Here is a 6,560-nt window from a genome sequence, read left to right as displayed (position 1 = left end):
CATGTTCTCAGCTCTCAGGACATGTTCATGAGACGGGTCCTGGGAGTGTCCAGCACTGTTTCAGTGGCAGCTATGTGATGGGTTTTTTTCCAGAGTGTGGCACTCACAAGGTTGGAGTATAAGGTGTCTATATACATGCCTGGGGTTGGGGAGGGACATTTTAGTTAGAGCTGTTCCCCGACAGCCACTCTAATTAAAGCACTAACTGTCACATGTATTAAGCCCTTCCCCCCATGTTTTAAAATAGCCATGGAGGTGCTTTAACTAAAGCTCATTTCCATCAGCTTTCATTAGAGTGCCCCCGCAACGATTTAAAAATGTGGGGGGGACTTAATACACGTGACAGCAAGGTGATGCTGCAGCGTTCCAACTAGAACGCAAACCAGTATATTGTATTTTCAAAATAGCAATCTGTTGCATCATCCAATAAGGTGTAGATGTGCCATAACTGCTGTAGTCTCTGTATGTACTAGTATATACTAAGTGACAGCTCTTGGCACTGAAAACTTATGCCAACATTTATCTGCATGACAAAAAAAAAAAATTCATTAAGTATTAACGAATAAATGTGAAAAAGTTTAGTTTGGTTATTTGAAAGCCAGAATGGCAGACAGCAACTGGCTGGTCCAAATGTCAGTTTGGACAGTGATTCCTTTTCTGACCCCAAAGAAATAAATACAGTACAATTAATGATTACCCCTTAGTTTTCTTTGTCCAACTAAGGATTTCTAAACACTTTTCAAGAAATGGGAAAAGATCTTTATTCCCATTTTACAGATAGGAAAATGGAAGCAGACAGAGGTTAACTCATTTGTCTAAGATCATACAGCAAGAAAGTAGCAAAACTGTGTAAAAAATGCAGAACTATTTACTCTCAAACCCATGTTCCACCCACCAGGCCTACTAAAAAATTTACTTGATTCATTCTTTCAATTCTACTACCTAGGGCACTGAAGAGCCTAATTCTCAGAGACCTTCTGCATGTTATTAGCAACACCATTTTTTTCCTGTAGCAAGGGGAGGATTTTTTGCAAATAGCATGTTTCTGTATTCAACTCTAAAGAGATGCAAAGTCCAGAACTTCAACAAAATCTGAGGAGTATACAAATGAAGAATAAGACTGAGTAAGTTTAAAGGAGTGTTGCTTGACAGAGAGAAGATTAATCTATTCACCAAAGGGGAAAGGGAAAGCCCAAGCAGACATCCATAATTATCTATGCTAGAAACAGATGCTGCATTTTCAGGATCAGCTTCACTTCATCACTTTTCAGTGTGTAAACCTTGTTCTATCAGTGAAACTATAGTAACTACATGACCACTGGGATTAACATGACCTCAGGTCATAAAACTTGATGGCAGTGGGTTAGCACAAGATCAGACCAGCACTGGATTTATCTTCTTTTTTAAAATAGAACAATACAGGGTGTTATTTTGGTTTCAAAACATGACAAAACAAGTGTGTGCTTACAAACATTTTGTCGTATAAGATTAGATCTTACCACAGAGGTTGAACACAATCACTTGAAGTAACAGCACCTTGCGTCTGAATATCACAGGAGTATTATCTAAAGAGAATTTATACTTCTCCACTGCACCATTCCTGGTCACCACAAAATTTGCTGCATAATCATGATGGATCAGTCAATACAATAACATCCTTAGGTGTCAGAAATCTTCCTTTTCTCCTGTCACACTGACCATGTTAGCATTCCCCTTGAATCCCTTATGCATTTATGGGTACAACTCACTTCTGATGTTTGGGACAATTCTTCTTCCTTTTCCTCCTCATCTTAGCTTTGCTCTTTGCATTTCTGTCACTTCTCATGCTCACAGCAGCCTCTCATTTGCCATGCACAAGTCCCCTATTCATATTAGTTTAAACACACATCTTTTGTGAAATATTTTTACACAAATTCCCTCATTAAAAATATTTCTGCACTCTCTCAAACATGCATTGTGATCCTGTGTATCACCTGGTCTGAGCCAAACATAAATCTCTTAGGACATGGCCTTTGTATTTACTGGCATCTGAGAAAAGACGCAAGTACATTTATGGCACAGAGACAATCATTTGAACAAGTGACATTGAGTTTATATACCCATCTTGCTTCTACATGCCCTTCTACTGGCACAACTTCCTTCTTATTCTTGAAACCCTGCTTCAGGAGGAGGGAAGTCAAAACACTTTGCTAATTCGTAAGTATTATGTTCACCAACCAAACTTGTAACACCATCAGAGTTTTCATTTAAAGCAAACAAACAAACCCACCAACAATATTACAGGCTGGCTCCACACTTGGTCTGCTTCTGCAAGTCACTAGAGAACACAATCAAGAGTGGCAAAGTGCCACTCTGTGAAATAGAACAAAGTGAGTTATGGAAGACCTTCAGTAATTAGGAAGGGATGCATCTGGAACAAGCCCAGCTTCACTGAGAAGACAACAGCACTGAGGCAAACATCACAGGGAATCTGAGACTCCACTTGGAACCTTCCCCAAGGGCTGGATTATATATAAATCAAAGCCAGATTTACCAAAACCATTCCCACAAAGAGTTTCTCATTTTCTCCCACCTCTTTGATGCATCCCCTTCAGCCTGCCCTTGGCTACAAAGGCCTTAGCTAGGTCAAACCATTTCTGTTGTCAGAGGCAAAAAGTGTACTTGTCTCTCCCAAGATGGCATCTCTGGACCTCTACAAAAATACATGGAGATTGTGCAGCTCAGGTATGTGTCTCAGAATGACCTCCAGAGCTTATATGGTTGTGTGTGTGACCTACTACTGAAAAAGTCAAACGTGCAGCCAACATCTACACCAGTTACACTCTATAGACATACACATGGACAATTTTATGACTTAGGTGAACTATTCAGAGCTGGAGGTCTGGTTCCCAATACAAATTATATTTATGGATGCCTTTATACACAGAGGTTACTATTAGTCTTGAGATGTTTATCTACCTTCTTGCACTGAAAGCTAAACGGCTTGATTGTATCACACTTTTGTGGAGCAATCATGAAAGCAGGCAGATAACACAAGTGTAGAGATTTTATGATAAGTGCCAAACCAAAACATGGAACTGTTAATGCTTGGCAATACTGTACCAAAGTGTTCAACATGGTCATATTAGGAGCTTTAATAGATTACTGGCTTCTCTGTGTATACAGTGGCATGTCTCCTGATATTGAGACACTGGATCAAATTCAAACCATTGGACATAATCAAGAAATTCCTCACAAAGCAGCCTTTTGTGACCTTATCTGGTGTGATCCAGAGGATAGCGATTCCTAGTCAATTAGTCCCCAAGGAGCAAGCTAGCTGTTTGGTGCAAAGGTCACTAATAAGTTTGTTCATATCAGCAACTTAAAACTCATTTGCAGAGATATCAGCGTTGGCCAGAGCTCTCCAGCATCACTTCTGATTTGGCATCTGCCTCTGCATCAAGCTCCACTGCAAGAACACATAATATTCTCTGGAATGGGAGCAGTTGCTGGCCAGACAGGTTGAAAAGAAGGAAATCTCTCTCTAAAAGCTCTGGAACTTCTTATCCCTCCACCCAAAAGTAGAGATGCTTCTAAGGAAAATAAGTACACCACCTCAGGAAGCTACTGTTCTTCATCAGGACAGCTGATTTTCTAGACAAGGAACATAAATAAAGTCAACTCCATCCGGATTCCATGGATGAGCTCTCCGAGGAAGTGCCACAAAAGAAATTATCAGTAAAGATGGAGAACATAGGGTGCATCAGGCAAAGTATTTCCAGAAATAGCTATGTTAATAATGCCAGCCTACAAGGCACTGTTAAGGATCCCACCTAAACCACTGTGCTCTGGTCACCCACAATCAAGAAAAAAACATTCAAACAGAAAAGATACAGAGAAAAGCTACTGAAAAGCAGATGCAAAAAGGCAGAGCCAGCCTCAGTTATCTACATAGAGTAAGGAGAGAAAATCTGCATTAAATATACAGACGGAAACGTGAATAAGGACCAAACCTCTTTCTCCAAATGACCTGGAAGCAATTCAGTTTTTCCTCAGTTCCTAGAAAGCTTTAGCAATGACTCTGACCCTAGTCCTCCACTCCTGGCCCCTTCCACCTGAAACCAAGTTTGTAACTGGTTCCTCTATGAAGAAACATCCTCGAAATTTTATAAAACTTAAAAAAAACATTATGACCTGTTGGCTATGGTATGATTTGCAAGGAAATACAGATGTTCCCCATTTTGAGGGCCCTTGTCACAGACAGACATGTTTGAAGGCCGAGGTATGGCTTCTCCCACACCTGCTACACAGACTCAAAGCTCCTAAGTGTTCTACAAAGGTGTCCTAGAGTAACTTGGCTTTCAGACTCCTTTGGGCACCCAGATTTATACAGTGAAGCTACAATCATTCTCCATAGTGCTAATACTGTCCTCTATTCCATTCTGCAACACCCAGTCACAGAGGTGAGAAAAACCATCAGGCAGATGAAGAACAACAAGGTATCTGGAGCTGATGGAATCCCTGCTGAAATCTTCAAGCGGTGGGGGTGGGGAAGAGAGTTTACACCACAGCTCCATGTCCTCATCTTAAGGATCTGGAATGAGGAGGAAATCCCAGATGACCTCAGGGACACCATGATCATGACAATCTTCAAGAAAGGAGACAGGTCCAATTGCATCGCCTTGCTGTTCACGACAGGAAAGTCATTGTGAGAATCCCCCTGAACCATCCCCTTCCACTTGCTGAAGATCTGAGGTTAAGACTGGAATTAAGTAAGGCTGTCATCACTCCAACAGTTTTCTTAATATTCCTTACCACAATGCTACATCTTACCACCAACAAGTTTCCAGTTGGGATGGAGCTAAACTACTGAATGGATGGTAAACTGTTTTAATCTCAGCCAACTCTGAGCAAAAACCAAGACTAGTCCAACCTTAAGCATCAAGCACCAGGGCGGTGATGATGCTGTAGTCTGTGCTCACTCAGAAGCAGAACTTCAGGTCCTTCATAAACAAGCTCTTAATGAGCAGTCCCCAGCTCTGGTAATTCAGATCTATGGTAAGACTGGAAAACACCGAGCATTTTCCATACGTTAGAAGCCACCTCTTGCAGAAGGCTGACATCAGCAAAGAAATCCAACATTGCCTCAAATGTGCAAGTACAGCCTTTGGATGCCTGAGGAAACAGATGTTTGAAGACTGCAACATCAAATTCAAAACCAAGCCCCTGGTTCATCAAGCAGCTGTGATCCCTTCCTTACTGTATAGAGCCAAGACACAGACAGTATACAAGAGACACCTCAAGTTGCTGAAGAGGTACAATCAACGCTGCCTGCAGAAGATCCTTCAAATCCAGTGGGAAGACAGGAGTACCAACATTGGTGTCCTCTCACAAGCAAACATCACAAGCATCAAGGCAATGATTATCCAACATTAACTTTGCTGGGCCAGCCACATCATCCAGATGTCCAACTCCACACTTCGGAAGCAAGTTTTATTCTCTCAGCTCAGTCAAGACATGCACTCAAGAGAAGGGCAGAAAAAGAATGTCCATTGAGGCCAGCTTGAATAAATGCAACATTGATATCAACTTGTGGGAGACTATTGCCCAGGACTATAGCCCAGAACTGCCCCAAATGGAGGAAGAGTCTGCTGCAAGGATTTCAGTACTTTGAAGTCTCACAATGACAACAGGCAACAGAAAAAAAGGAAGCAGCAGAAACTGCATGTCACAGACTGGACCAAGAATCCAGAGCCACCCACCCCACTTGGAAACACATGCTCAAGTTGCAATAGAACCTGCTGATCCTGGATTGGCCTTGTCAGCCATTTTCAAACTCACAAATAAGACAATTTTGGAAGACAATCATACTCAACTGGAAGGCATTGCTGATAATAATGATGAATACTGTCCTCCTGAGCAGGGGTTACTTGTCCCTCTGCTTTTTTTGCACTCATGCAGTCTTTTATAAACACCTCTCTAAGTAATTTACAATTAGTAAAAAGACCTGGATATGGCAGACACTGGCTTGCGATAGCTAAACTTTGGGTAGAAACAAATGATCAAATTTGCAGTGAGTTAACAGGAGCAAGGACTTACCACAGGGGACCCGATTCACTGTAACCATCCTTTCACCCAATACTCTCCCCACAGCAAAAGAAAGTTAAATAGGGGCAACCCATTCCTGAATGGAACAGGACTAAGTGGCCCTGGTTCAACTATCACTTGCCATGACGTAAAAACAGGCAGACGGATGGTTACCGTGCCTCAGCTGCTCTAATTCCTTGTGCGATTTTCATCGTTTGTTCATACTCTTGGAGAGAAATGTTGGTTTTACTGAGCAGTTGTCCCCCTAAGTAAAGCACAGAGGGAAAAGGATCTCTTTCCAATGCTAGAGTGCAGTCCCATGTATTAGGACAGACCTATTCCTTGCTGCCTGAACATATAGAATAAAGTTCATTTCCTAATGATTGAGGTTAGAAAATGCTTGTTGTGATTGCTATATTGATGTCAGAGCTTGGGGAAAAAGTTGCACTAGTGCTCAGACCCTGTCAATCTGCAGGACTGGAGGATGGCGATGA

General features: G+C 41.7%; 1 pseudogene; it reads left to right on the top strand.

Annotated features, from left to right (window-relative positions):
- The first annotated feature begins 2,114 nt into the window (after nucleotides 1-2,114).
- LOC109319053 lies at nucleotides 2,115-3,505 on the top strand (annotated as a pseudogene).
- Nucleotides 3,506-6,560: the final 3,055 nt, after the last annotated feature.

Source organism: Crocodylus porosus, unplaced genomic scaffold (assembly GCF_001723895.1).
Source record: "Crocodylus porosus isolate Cpor-Errol unplaced genomic scaffold, CroPor_comp1, whole genome shotgun sequence".
Lineage (NCBI taxonomy): Eukaryota > Metazoa > Chordata > Crocodylia > Crocodylidae > Crocodylus > Crocodylus porosus.
Note: the sequence above shows the minus strand (reverse complement) of the source record. Positions and strands in the feature narration are given on the sequence as shown.